General features: G+C 32.5%; 1 protein-coding gene across 1 annotated transcript in view; it reads left to right on the forward strand.

The window, feature by feature from the left end:
* The first annotated feature begins 9381 nt into the window (after positions 1-9381).
* The window catches only part of LOC124533210, a 28656-nt gene continuing 22535 nt past the window's right edge, over positions 9382-15502 (forward strand). Inside the window, exon 1 of the mRNA XM_047108400.1 lies at positions 9382-9484. The gene's annotated coding sequence lies outside the window, so the exon portion shown is untranslated. The remainder of the gene's footprint in view (positions 9485-15502) is intronic.

Consider the following 15502-nt stretch of genomic DNA (forward strand, 5'->3'; position numbering starts at 1 on the left):
GTTCATTCGATTGAGTTGTAACTTTGTATTTATTGTAAGCAGTTGCGTAAGGTTCTTTGAACACTAAAAACAAAAAAAAAAACATACTTGCTTTTTAAAAAAAGTTGAAGTATTCTTATTCGTGGTTCATCGTAGATAAAGAATATTTTCGTTATAAAATTAATTTTATATTAACATTAAAAATAAATCTAGAATTTTTTTTGGGCATAATGCAAACGGATAAAATGAACGTTATTTATTAAATTTATTTACGTATTTTTGTGACGCATTTTCGTTTCATCGAGTTTCAAATCTAAGTCAAAATCTCACACATAAAATCAGAGGAGATTTTATACTAGAAAGGTATTCTTGAGTCGAGTCTATTAATATAATAAGAGCATCCCATTATCCGATATTGGAGGCCCTCGTTAGCAAGTTTTGACATTATTTTTGGCATCTTATGACAGGCTATTAAGAGTTTCGTATAGTTTCCTTTCATTAACAGCGTTACAAGTTTCAGATATTAATGTTTCAAAGCGTAGCGGTCTAGAATTTTACTTTCACTAAGAAACTTTTACTAAAATTTCGATATTAATTTTAAATAATTCCATTACTTTATAACTTTGGTTCAATACTTTCATAAATTATATAATTATATATCAATAATATTTGAAGGGAAAGGCAAGTTGGTTTACCAATAAACATATAAATTATTTTGTTAAAAAATATTATTTCATCTTATTTTATTTTTTCTTCAAAAAAAACCTTAAAATGTAATATCAATATGATTGAACATATGTATATGCATTATATACTTAGTTGTAGTGAGTGATAAACAATATTTTTTTTAATTATAAATGTCTATTTACATAATGAAATATTTACCTTTAAAAGTCAGCGGAATTTCAACGATAAAAGCACAACCTTGACACAACACGTTTACAACAATTAGTTCAACAATCGATATGTTATACAACACAGATATTTAACAACATTGCATCTATTACGATTTTAACACAACAATTCAATAACTACAACAAATTTCTCATACATTGTAAGAACACATAAGACGAACACGCGGTTTGTTCTTTTTTTAAAAATTCGGAACAATTTTCGAATAAAGAATTTGAAATAATCATATTAGAACGTCTTATCGGTTAATATAGAACAAATTCGATATCTGTCCTTTATTTTTTCATTCATAATTAAAAAGAATTCACTTGCATCACCTAAATTTCGCTCCACTTCTTATTTTTGACATTTATTGCGGTGTTGCCATATTGGAATTTAAATTTTTCCTATTTATCTTAACGATATTTTGCAGAAAGAAAACATAATATAATAAAACTCTATATTACTTCACAAACAATAACTGTTTATGTACTCTTAATATTTAATTAGAAACGTATATTATTATGAATGAAGTGACCAATTACTAAATTAATACAGTTAACGTATTTAATATTATTTAGGGATTCTAAGATATCTTTCTTTATACCTTATCACGATACTGTATACTTATGTGATTTAGTTCAGTTCAAATTATTGGTTTATAATAAAGCATTATTAATCATGTTTAAGCTGTCAATGTCTTGGGTTTGCTTTCACTAGTTGGTTTCCTGCATCAAGTTAAACCGTTAAAATACTAGATGATATCATGATAATCAAACACTTATATCCACAGGCCAATATGGGGGAGAGAGATATGGTCTTATCCTGAATTGCGCAGCACATGGTTTCATACATCCCAAACCACTTGTAGATTAAGATTTCTATATTAATAATAATATATATTTGACAACGACTTTTCCGTAAGAATTCCCTAAATTTCCTGGTAAATATCATTGCATTGCTGGCAACATTGACGTGCGCATGCGTATTGTAATTGTACATTCGCGCCAGATGTTTAGAGAGTTTTGGCAGTTTTATTGATTTGAGGCGTAGCCTATATGAATAGCATTTGAGCTACACTTGACCTATCGAATTGCTGACTTAAAAAATGTTTCTATTTCGAATTAATTCGTGCATTCAATATTTTAATTATCTCCATGACTGATCATGATGATATATAAAAAATCAATTATATTCTCTAGGTTTTGTCTTAAATTATATTAAAATTCGAAGTAGCCTAGCGATGAAAAGTCGCAGGATCGATCCTGAACTCTTGGACAAATGTCCTTCCCACTCCTAACATAAGTAATAAGCTTAAGAAGAGGGAAAAATAGGAAAATTAGCAATTTCTTTAATAATTTGGGGCACTGTTTGTAATATATTTTTTTAAATACTACGAACAAGACATTCGCAGAAAATCTCGAAATATCGAGCTCTTAATATGGAATAAATAACATGGTAAATATCCCGTCTTAAATACTTATAGTAAAAAAAATAACCACAAACCAAAATCTTATTATTGAAGAATTGGTACATTTGAGATTATTATGTATAATAATTTAGAAGCAGGCTTTGGAATGGTGATGGTAATTGGTCACCAACCCACAAACATTGGCGCTGTAAGAAGTTTCAGCTATACCTGTCATCACCAATGTGCCACCAACGTTGCGAGTTAAAATACATCTTATGTCTGTAGTTAAAATGACTCGCCCTTCAAACCGGAAACCAACAATACTAAGTATTCCTGTTTGGCGGTAGAATGTGAAGGCCTCGTATTGAGTGATTCAATTACATTGTAAGTACTTCATTCAAGTAGACTTATAAACAATTTTGAAGATTAATCAAGTAATTTAACAAGGTTTATTTAAGAATAGCACTTCTTCGGAACATTGATTTTACAGATAAGAACCTTAGAAGTGAAGTATTCTTCGTAACTATTATTTAATCAAATTTCAAGCAAATTTATGTGTCCTTAAATTTGTACGGTACCTCCTTATTTATAATCTAATAATTGCCGACAGCGCCTTCTCTCGCGTTTTTGGGGTTGGTCAGTAACACAGACATAACTTTGGCCTCCGTGGATTTCCTTGGGGTTCAAACTTGCTTCATAGAAAATTTCATCAAGTTCACCTCAGTGGTCTGAACGATTTGTTAATCGTAGGCAGACAGAGGTACTTTCGCATTTATAGTCTTGTGCATATGTTAAGATAGCCTATTGGTTAAACGAAAGCATTAATTGACGGTTCAAATCAAAACAACTTCCACACTCACAACAATGCCTATGCACCTAATTTGTGTTTATAATTCATCTTGTGCTAGGCGGCGAGGAAATCTGAACGTATATAATTCCAATGTATTTCATCCACGAGTATCTACCAACTGGCGGAGGCATAATGGAGTGGCATTAGTCCCAATTCTATTCCTCGATAGGTCTAAGACTAGCATTAGAACACTTGTAACTTTTACTTACTTTTTTATTCCTCACGAATTCATTCTAAAAATGAATAAGGATATAACAATATGAAATAAATAATCCATATGGTTTGCCAAACGTTGCGAATAGTTCAACTCCGAGAATCCTTGAGCTTTCTATTCAATATAATTTATTCTAATCCAAAAGTTTTGGTCAAAAATACAACATATGTACTCCCTCTTAGTTTAACTTAAACTATGTACAATATATTACAACTATGTGGACTTTAATGTATGCATTTTCGGCGACGTTTTCAGCAACGATATATAAAATTCAAAAAAAATTAAAACGAATGGCAGCAATTTTAATTTCCTGGCGATAATGGAGCGCCACCGCGGCGTTTCGTGTGCGCCTCACAATTCAGTTATTTCTGCGAAAGTTTTTTAATGCGATTTTGCTAAATGTATTCAAAAATCTTTCGGCATTATTCTTACTTTAGGATTAAATTTGTATTATATCGTTTATGCATGGTAGCAGAAATCGTATTTTAATCATTTACTTAAGCAAATATTTTAACACTGTTTTTATGAGATTTGACGTTATGGTGTGGTATCTTATGATCAAGATGTGCTCCTGAACAGATTCGTCAATACGTCGCATACGTCACGGGCGTTCTCAAAGACCGTGCACCCGTATTACGGCCGATGCAGGACGCGTGTTAGCAAAGCAAGGCGCGTCACCAGCTGCGTCTTCATCTACTCTATACAAAATCAAAAAAATTAAAATACTTTATTCAAGTACAATACAAACACTTTTGAATCGTCATTTTACAACAACAACAGAGAAGAAGTGGCAAGAAACTCAGTACTTAATCTCTTTCAACATATAAAAAATACAAAGTCATGTTAGTTAATACAATTATTTAAATTAATATATCCTGCTTGGAAGTCAACAGGTATTAACTCCACGCTTTTTTATCATCTATAAAATCTTGTGTCGAATAATATCCTTTTTTTACCAATGTATTTTCTACAAACGATTTGAATTTACGAGACGGCATTGTTAAAAATGTCTGCGGAATTTTATTATAGAAACGGAACCTTGCACCAAGAAGGATTTATTGACTTTGAGGAGTCGGAAACTTGGCGTTATAAGCTTATCCTTACTCCTAGTGCACATATAACAATTATCACTGATTTTATTAAAGTGATCAATGTTACTGTGAATATACACAATATTGTTGTAAATATACTGTGACGCAACAGTCAGTATTCCCACTTTGTTAAAAACATCCCGAAGAGAGTCTCTAGCTCCAAGATTATAAATAGAAACACAATAACTTATTCTTCATTGCTTCCCGACATCATTTAAAACCGCACCGTAACTGTAAAAATTCCATTCTGATCCCGCACTTAGTAGAGGGCGCCAGGGTACGGGTGCCACAAGGGCTAGAGACGCTTCTGGTCCTGAGTAATTTCTGGCCACGGAGGCCAATCTCAAGGAAGACCAGCAAGCTATCCTATAAGGATACATAATACAAAAGCGTGTGTGCAAATACAGGTGCCCTTTCTACTCTCTTACTCTTTAATCTGATGGAGAAGCAATCTGATATTACCGCAAAGATTTCAGCTGCAGTACGAGGCACGGATGTATTGCGGCTCCAAATTCCCCCAGGTCACTATTGAGACTATAATTCCATAGTAATACCGTAACAAATTTTATCGGCTGACTTGGGGTTTGAACCTCTACCCATATAACCATTAAACCAACGAAGCAGACAATTGCTGAAACTTATATAATACTAGTAGTCGTCAGTGGCTTTACTCGTGTTTTAGGGTGTTGGTTATCATGTGTTAGGCAAAAGTAGCCTATTAACTCACTTGGTGGTAGGGCTTTGTGCAAGCTCGTCTGGGTAGGTACCACCCACTCATCAGTTATTCTACCGCCACACAACAGTACTCACTATTGTTGTGTTTCGGTTTGAAAGGTGAGTGAGCCAGTGTAACTACAGGCACAAGGGACATAACATCTTAGTTCCCAAGGTTGGTGGCATATTGACGATGTAAGGAATAGGTAATATTTCTTACGTCATTGTCTATGGGTCATGATGACCATTTACCATCAGATGGCCCATATGCTCGTTCGCCAACCTACGCCATAAAAAAAAAAACAAAAAAGGAAGTTCAAGTTTGCTTCATACCGAATTTCATCAAAATCGGTTCAGCGGAAAAAGCGACATACAGACAGACAGACTTGCACATTTATAATATAAAATAGAAGTATAGATTTAAAATCAGTGAAACTGAACTGCCATCCACATTCATTATAATTTGACATTTCTAAAGAGGATTTCATAACAAAATTTTTGCAGTTTTTTCTAGAATTTGAATAACTGTTGTGTTATATAACTATAAACCTAGATTAAGTTACCTTGAAGCGGTAAAATTTTAACTTTCTAATAAAATGAGCAGACATAAATTTGCATAATTATTTTTTCATATTTACAAGTATTGGTAATTTTCCGAATTTTACCAAATAGGTTGACAGACTGGTAAATGGGCCACCTGTGGTCACCACAGGACACAGACACTCACACTGCATGAAATGTATTATAGTGATGGTATATCCCTCCTATAATATATTAGTTTTATCACTCTTCATAAATCCCCTCGTCTTATAACCTGGGTGCCTTCAAACGAGGCGTGAAGAGGCATCTTGCCAGCATGGCGAGGGTGACTAGTGCAGCTCATTCTTGCTGTACGTACTAGTCGTCTTCACGTTTGGGTTCCATTTCCACTTACCATCAGGTGGAGTGGAGTCATATGCCTAACCGGATATTATAAAAAAAAAAGAATACACCAATTTGTTTACAATTACAATCATTATGATACATTTGCTATTTTCCATGAACGTAAGGAGTTGGTAGGGAAGGGTCATCCTCTTAGAAGAAAACATGGATGGAGAAAGGAGAGAAAGATGGACGTGAAGGATCAGATGATGAATAATAGAGGAGAATTGAAAGAAAGACGCGCTGCGAAAATCTTCAATAGCTTGGGATAGAGACTGTGAAACGAAGAAGACGATTACTGTTTTCAACCGACTTCCAAAAGGAGGAGGTTATCAATTCGTCTGTACTTTTTTTTTTTTTTTTTTTATGTTTGTTACCTCATAACTTTTCACTGGGTGGACCGATTTTGATATTTTTTTTTTGTTTGAAAGGTAGTGCTTCCCGTGGGGTCCCATTTTTTTATTTTTTTTTCCGATGATGGTATCCATGTGAAAACGACATAAGTCTTAAATTTGCATTACGTGTATGCGCGACAAATAGGTGAATAACTGAAAATCACGTTAACCAATTTTGATAATTCTTTTTTTATTATAAAATATATACTTCAAGGGTCATTTGGTGAAAGTTTGGTAAGGTTCTGAGCACAGGATCCATGACAAAGTAACGGAACGGAAGGGAACGGAACAATTCTGAGGAGCACGTTAGCGATACTCGGTCGAATCTTTTATTTATAGGTTATTTGGATATTTGAGTCACCTTCCGTAATGTGGTTATGTTTATGTAATTATCATAGTCGAATATTATAATCAACTAGCTACCCACCCCGGCTTCGCACGGGTGCAATACTGATACTAAATATACTACAGAATTTGTTTATATACGACATCACATCGCAAACTTCTAAAATTATCAGTGTTTCTTTACTATATTGTTCATGTATTATATACACAAACCTTCCCCTTGAATCACACTATCTTTTAGAAAAAACCGCATCAAAATCCGTTGCGTAGATTTAAAGATATAGGGACAGAGAAAGCGACTTTGTTTTATACTATGTAGTGATGGAACTCCTATACGGCTCGCAGTTAGGGTGCGATATGGGGCAGAATTTCTTACTATTTTTAATCAAATTTTGTGTATGTGATGTGATGTCATATGATGTACGAAATATAGTTGGTCTTTTTCAAAGTTTTTTTGCTGAGTTCGATTACAGCTCTTTCGAGGGATCCTTGTAGTTTACGCCGCGTGACGTATTAAATCCGCATTTTCGAAAGTCTATTTTTGCTTTATTCGCAAGTTTCCTTTGAAATTGTCCTCGAAGTAGTTTCTGACTCATATAAACGGAACGCTTAATCTATCCGTATTAAAAAAAATAGTTAGTCAACATCAGCTTCACTTAAAATCAAAAAATAAATAAAATTTTAACAAAAAGAAAAACCGACTTCAAACAAAACACTATTTTAAAACAAATGAATATGCATGAAAAAGTAATAAAAATAATTGCGTATTCAACATATTTTTTAGAGTCTTCCTAAGTTAAATGAAATGAAAAATATTAGACTACTTAAAAGTCGATTAACGATTATATCATGTAGTTATAATTATTGTTATATTTGGAGTCGGTGTCAGCCACGGTGCCCTTGCCCCAACATAGCTTGGGATAGAGACTGTGAAACGAAGAAGACGATTACTGTTTTTTGTTGACGTTTTAATGTTAAATATACGATGAGTAGGTTGTAAGACCTGATATGGCCCAGTGGTAGAACGCGTGCATCTGAAACGACGACTTCGGGTTCAAACCCAGGCAAGCACCACTATATATATTTGCTTAATTTGTGTTTATAATTCATCTCGTACTCGGCGTTGAAGAAAAATATTTCATCGAAATTCTGCCACATGTGCATTCCACCAACCCGTATTGGAACAGCGTAGTGGAACATGTTCCAAACCCTCTACTTAATGGAAGAGGAGGTCTTATCCCAGCAACGGGAAATTTACAGACTTTTACTTTACTTTTACTTTTAGATTGTACATAGAGCTTACTCGTAACCCTAACGATAAGTTAAAATGTACAAAAAATCAAGGACGGCCTTTCACCTTCAACGAAAATGAAGGTAAACTCGTAGTTTAGGTGTTGTGAATGTTTAATATAAAAAGTGACCAAAAAACGTTAGTAAATAAATAATAAGACTTTTTTGTTTAACACGTTGGCTGCTACAACATTTTTTATTCTACCATTCCTGTGGTACGGGGCTTTTAAGACTCGTATGAAAACTATTATAATACCGGTACGGGGCTTATTAGACCCCGTAACGTTTAAGAAACTAAAACGCGATGTGCGTATTAAATTAGGTACACCATATCATTCTGTTTTCAATAGGCATTATATAAATTTATTTATCACTTTCCCACAATATATCATATAGACTTTACAGCCTCCGCACGACTATTATCTATGATTTTCTTAGCCGCACCGCAAGGCATCGTATGTGCCAAATATACGAGGCCTATTAGACCTAGCTCAGCATTGAACGTGTTAATTTACTCGGTGTTAGGCTTTAATTCAAGCTTGTCTCGGTAACAACTATCGTATCTCTATCACTAAACAACAATATTCTATGTTGTTGTGTACAGGTTTAAAGGATGAAACAACAAGTGTTACCACAGGGACAAGTGCTTATAATATTTGAGTTCCCAGAGTTGGACAACAATTTCTAACGGCATCAATATCCATGAGAGCCTTAATAACTAAGTTATCTGCATTACCCTTGTTGTACCTTTATGTTTTCTATTTAATTATTTTCGTTAATTACATAATTATTACCTTCATTTTTTTATATGTCATATAATTAACATTAGTATTATTATTATTTACACATCGAACACGCCCAGAAATATAATAACGGTACATTATTTTTTTATCGACGGACATAAACACTTCCTTGTTGGTTTGTGTTATTAATTATTTATAACTTTATAACTATTTTAATAATTCACCAATCAAATTCGGATGTAAGATTTATGAACACAGGAGGCACATACATCATTTTATTAATTAAGTTAGTACATTTATATTTCTACCTACGTTTCTACAATTTATAACCTATTGCACCTCAATTAATAAATCTTACTAATAATAATATTTGTACAAAAAAAATGCAAGTTTGTTCCTAATAGGTGAGCACCTCAGGCAGGCAAAACTGCGTGCGATAATTATAGTCTATAAATATCAAAAGACAACGTCATGACATAATATTGAGTTTCCAAAATCTGACTGTTATGACCTCAGAGTCGATCAGACATCCCAAACATTCACTAAGGTCAAGGCGACATGGAAGTCAACACTACACAACTCACTGACTCACTGGCATTCTGACGTGCGCCCGCGCAGTACTGTGGTGACGTGCGAAGTGGTATGTTCTTTGTTTATATATTTACGGTGATGGTTGTTTTATGTGAATTTAAAATGATAGTGGATTTTATCGAAGTGTTATATATTATTTACGCTTAATATTAATTAAATTAAAATAATTAAATATTGTTAATTTGATCGAGGTTATGTATATACTTTAATTTATTATTCGACTAAGATGGTAACTAAGTCGAAATTTTTGGAGATAGTGGGTTCCAATCGGAGCAAGTAGCGATAATTTTTCACTTAATTTGAGTTTGTAATTTTTCTCATTTTCGTGTAGGCAATAAATCTGCACGTGTGAAATATTGTGCCCGTACAGAAATCGCGTGACGGAATATGCTCTAAGTATTTTTGAATAAAGAAGAAGTTGAACCCAAATCTATTTAAAAGTATTTCTCAAATCAAACATATGTTTTTAGTATTTACACAGTTTTCCAATTAATAAATTTAAACTTAACGTAAATTCACCGTAGAAGCATAATACTTCAAATTTAGTCATATTTAAATTCAAATTTCGAACATCTTATTTTTCATTAAAGAGATATTACTTTCCGTTTCACTCTTTTTCAAAATTCTACCAAAAATCAAATCTGTCACCGGTTTTAAAAAGAAAATATTCTGGTCTAAAAACGACAACCGATTAACAAATATCATTAATATCACAAATAAGCTTATATCAGGTATACGTAAACAATATCATATGATTTCTTTTTTCATTGTTTGTATCCTTCCGGAAAAATTGAAAATTTGTATATTTGTTTGAACGTGCGTAAAGTTTCCTACTGTAATACCAATAAGTATCGCACAAATGGTATTTGATACTAGCTGTGCCTGCAACCTTGCACGCGTTAGAATTTAACAAAAAAATTTTTATTGTAGCCTAAGTTACTCATAATTATATCTTTTATCTGCTAGTGAATGTCCCGTCAAAATTGGTTCAGCCGTTCCAGAGATTAGCCGGAAAAAACAGACAAATAGAAATTAAAAAAAATGTTATTTTGGTATATGCACCGTGTCATACATATATATGCATTGAGTAAATACGGGCTATTTTAATATTACAAACAGACACTCCAATTTTATTAAATGTAGTATAGAAGATGTTTACAGGGTACAAAAACATTGTACCGAATTCTGAAAATAGCTCTTGTCTATTGGTTGATTTATTTTTCTTTTATTTAATCATCATTATTCAGCCAATCATCATCCTCGCCCACACATATGACTTTTCCAAGGTGCAATCTTAAACGATTAAAAATTAATACAAAATATTTACATACATAATTATTTTTATATTAATGCTAGTATAAAAGAAGTTAGGTTAGTTATATCATTTCTTTGTACGAGTGGAATGCAAACATGACGATAGATTTACTGGCTCACTCACCCTTCAAATAACACAACAATACTGAGTATCGCTGTTTGACAGTAGGATATCTGAAGCGTGGGTAGTACGAACAAGAAACAGCTGGCTCTTAAATAATGCATGCCTTAGACTATAAGGCATTGATATTATACACGGGCATCTGTAAATTCATCTCATATCTAGTAAATTATGCAATTATTTCAAAAGATTTTGACACCATTTCCAATCATCATTGTATAAAACAAAGTCGCTTCCTCTGTCCCTTTGTATGCTAAAATCTTTAAAACTTCGCAACGGATTTGATGCGGTTTTTTTAATAGATAGAGCGATTCGAGAGGAAGGTTTTTGTATATAATACATGGACAATAATAGTAGAGAAATACTGATAATTTTTGAAGTTTGTAATGTGTTGTCGTAAATTCTATTATTTAGTATCAGTATTGCACTCGTGCGAAGCTGAAGCGGGTTGCTAGTGAAAATATAAAGAAAAGCGAATTCATTATCCACATATGTAATCCAAAAGTGTTGTCAAACTTTAATATTGACTTACATTCCGTAAAGTAATTCCCCGAAGATTCCCGAAATCGTTTCCTCAACTTCATTACATATAAGGAACCCATCCGTTAAGGCCGTGCCGTCAGTCAGTGAACTTTGAGGGTGTATAGGATTTATTCCGATAAAACTACCTGTAAATATAAGTATAATGGGTCTTATTAAATAAAAATTATCTATACTAACTTTCATGATACACATTTTTAACGTAGCCGTTTTGTAAATTCAAATCGTTTGTAAAAAATACATTGGTAGAAAAGGCATATTATTCGATACAAGATTTTTTAGATGATAAAAAAGCGTGGTATTAATATCTGTTGACTTCCAGGCAGGATGCAGTACATACATATATTGTATTTTACTAATATGACTGTATTTTTTAAATGTTGAAAAAGAGTAACTACTGAGTTTCTTGCCGGTTCTTCTAGGTAAAATCTACTTTCCGAACCGGTGGTAGCTTCACTTAATTGTTAAATGACGATTCAAAAGTGCTTGTAAAAGCCTACTTGAAAAAAGAATATTTTGATTTTTGATATTTATTTAACGAATTCGAAATCTGTTGATCCCACATAGATATCTTTTTTTTTACATACAACTAATGACCTGTTACAAATTTATACGGATGCGATTTTTTAATAAAGAAAATAATATTATATTAATACAATTTGTGCCCTCGGGAAAAATGTTGCTTTCTACCAATGAAAAATACTTTAGAATTCCAAAGATTACCTCCTTACATACAAACAAATTTTCTATATTTAAATTTAATAATAATTACTAAAATTTTAAATGAATACATACGTATACATATTCATTTCAAATAAAATAAACAATGAATAAAAACAAGGGATAGAAAACAAAATACACAAAACTTAAGTTATTTAAATTTTATTTGTTTTAATTTGATTCGAAATTTAATTTAATCCAATTCTATTATTATTATATTTAAATTGACAAATACGGAAACAATATTTACGCGTCATTTGTATTGAGGACATCTTTTGTCTCGTAAATGTCACTGACTTGTATGAAATCGTCCCATCATAAGAAATAACGGTTCATGATGAAATGAAGTCAATACACTGAATGGTGACGAATTAGAACTTTGTCGAATTATTTCGTATACGAATATGAATAACATTATACGTTGAATGTATTGTATTGAATTGCGACATAGTTTTATGTTTCTAGCGACCCGGCTTCGCACGTGTGCAACGCTCACACTAGATATATTATAGAATTAGTTTATTTACGACATCATATTAGAAACTTCTAAAATTATGAATATTTCTTTACTATATTATACATGTATTATATACAAAAACTTTCCTCTTGAAACGGTCTATCTATTACAAAAAATCGCATCAATATCTGTTGCGTAATTTTAAAGATCTAAGCATACATAGCGACAGACAGCGGTGAGCGACTTTGTTTTATGCGCTGTAATGATGATTCGCAAAACAATTACGTAAACTTGCGAAAAAAATCATGGTGCGTTTCTAATTTGAGATAATTCTTCGTTTCAGTTTCTAAGCGGTTTTAATAACATTAATTTGGAGCGAGCAATTATTACGTCTGGTCGTTACGAGATAAAAGCGACGAAACAAATGCAATGCGCGTCGGACACGCATTTTCCGGCCGATGTTGCAATTCTGATCAAAAAAGGTTAAGGTTTTATTGTAATATTCGTTCATAATATTTTATTGAATTTAAATTTCGAACAATGAATTTTACGTATAGTGCGACACAACTTAAATGTAGCATCGGCAAATTCAATAAAACCGATTCCTGTCGATTTACACAACCGATAGATATAGCTCCCTTTCGCGAGAAAGCTGGTGCATGTAAATCGACGTGTCAAATATATTAGGTTATTGCGTTTGTGTAAAGATCATATTCACCTAACAAATTAGTATTGATAATTTGGGAGAGCGTACTTAATTCGGATGTGATTGGTTTTACGAATTTTGCCGATGCTACATCTAAGTTGTGTCGTACTGTACGTGAAATTCATCGTTCGATGTTTAAATTTCATAAAATATTATGAACAGATATTGCAATAAAACCTTAACCTTTTTTTAATTATGAAAATCTAATAACCGTCTTGTCGTCGTCATATATCAATACCAGTAGTCGACCGCGGTTTCGCTCGTTTTATGTTGTTGGTTGCATGTGTCAGGTAAAAAAGTACTCTATGTCCTTTCTTGGAGTTTAAGTTTTTTTTTTATGGTATAGGTTGGCGGACGAGTATATAGGTCACCTGATGGTTAGCGGTCACCATCACCCATAGACAATGAAGCTGTAAGAAATATTAACTATTCCTTACATCCTCAATGTGCCACCAACCTTGGGAACTAAGACGTTATGTCCCTTGTGCCTGTTACACTGGCTCACTCACCCTTCACTGAGGGAACAAAATAATACTGAGTACTGTTATTTGGCGGTAGAATAACTGATGAGTGGGTAGTACCTACCCAGACGGGCTTGCACAAAGCCCTAACACCAAGAAAGCTGAAGTTTGCTTCATAACAAATTTCATCAAAGGTCGTGAAAGACCGACAGACAGACAGAATTAGGTACAAATTTGTTTAATATCATATCCAACGCAAATTGTCATCAAATTCAGGTCGAAAACAAAAAAAATACTTAAATTGATATTGTCACACGGCATTGCCCCTTAACAATGGTGGGATTAACCTGAGTTCAAGAGAAGATAGCGTCTATTATGGTATATGACTTATGGGATTATTGCCTTTGTAGTCAACTCGAGTTATCTTCTTCGGATTAATGTTTGTGTCACCGTCATATACGATAAGGCAGCACATGGTATCTAGGGGTCAAGGACTTATATTATTTTTTTCTGGTAAAAAAATAAATGAAAAAAGACAGCAATGACCCATATTCCTTCAAAATGACACAAGTTATCTCTTCCAGTCTGGAAGAGATTTGTAATTAGCCATAACTACGTCCTTTGTACAGCAGATAAAATAATTGTTATAATTTTTGTTTTGAGCATTATTTGACGATTTCTGTTTATTGTTTGTTGTGTACAATAAAGTATTTTATCAATTATATTAACAATTTATATATAATGGTATTATAATCACAAACGACTAAACCAAATATGATGAAATTTGATTTAAAGCAAGCTTAATTTCCAAGGAAGGACATTGACCTTTTAAGCCTAACATCCGTCAACTAACTCATAAACCGCACAAGAGTTTCGTTTCTAATAAACAAAAGGACGAACACTTTGATATATTTCACGTATCGTAATCACAACATAAGCCCAAATAAAACATATCTACATAGGTTGTGAAAAATTTTAAAATATATGAAAACTTCAAATGCTTTGCAAATTTTAGGGGAACAGATTATTTTAATACAGTATGAGTAAACTAGAATAGAACATCTAATTTATCAAAGATAAAATATTCTAGTATTTATCAAAGGGAAATTACATGTGCTATGCTAGTTTTTTTTTTTAAGAAAAAAAAATGCTTTTTCTTTTATCCTTGTTTGAAAATGTGTGATTTGAAAATACTTCATATATTACCAATAAAAATGGATTACTGGACTTGTAAATAATACGTTAATATCACAATATTTTGAATATTTGAATTGACATTTATTTAAAACATATCATCTTATTGTATTCTATACTCTTGAGAACTAAATTATCAAAGTGGTCCAAGGTCATGAAAGGTTGAAAACCTCTTGCTTGGAGCATGACATTTACATTAATGACAATTCCTACATTTAGGAATATCTAAAGCCTAATGCCGCTTGCAGCCGGTTTGAAGTAAATAGACAAAAAGGTTATTTACATAATAAAATAACGATACAGGTGCACTTAGGAACGAAAATCATAAACATAAATGTACAAAGATTAAATTAAAATACTAAATAACGTTATAATTTTCGTTATTTACGGATTAAAAATCAAAATAAAGCGTAACGAATTACATTACAATAAGTATTCAACGACAACGAAAAATAAATAATAGAATAATGTGTTTACTCTTGACAGTTTTTATACGTTGTTTACAAATCACGGTGTATATTTTTTGTTAGCACACCAAAATCAGTGTTATAAAT

The sequence above is a fragment of the Vanessa cardui genome, chromosome 10, assembly GCF_905220365.1.
Source record: "Vanessa cardui chromosome 10, ilVanCard2.1, whole genome shotgun sequence".
Taxonomy (NCBI): domain Eukaryota; kingdom Metazoa; phylum Arthropoda; class Insecta; order Lepidoptera; family Nymphalidae; genus Vanessa; species Vanessa cardui.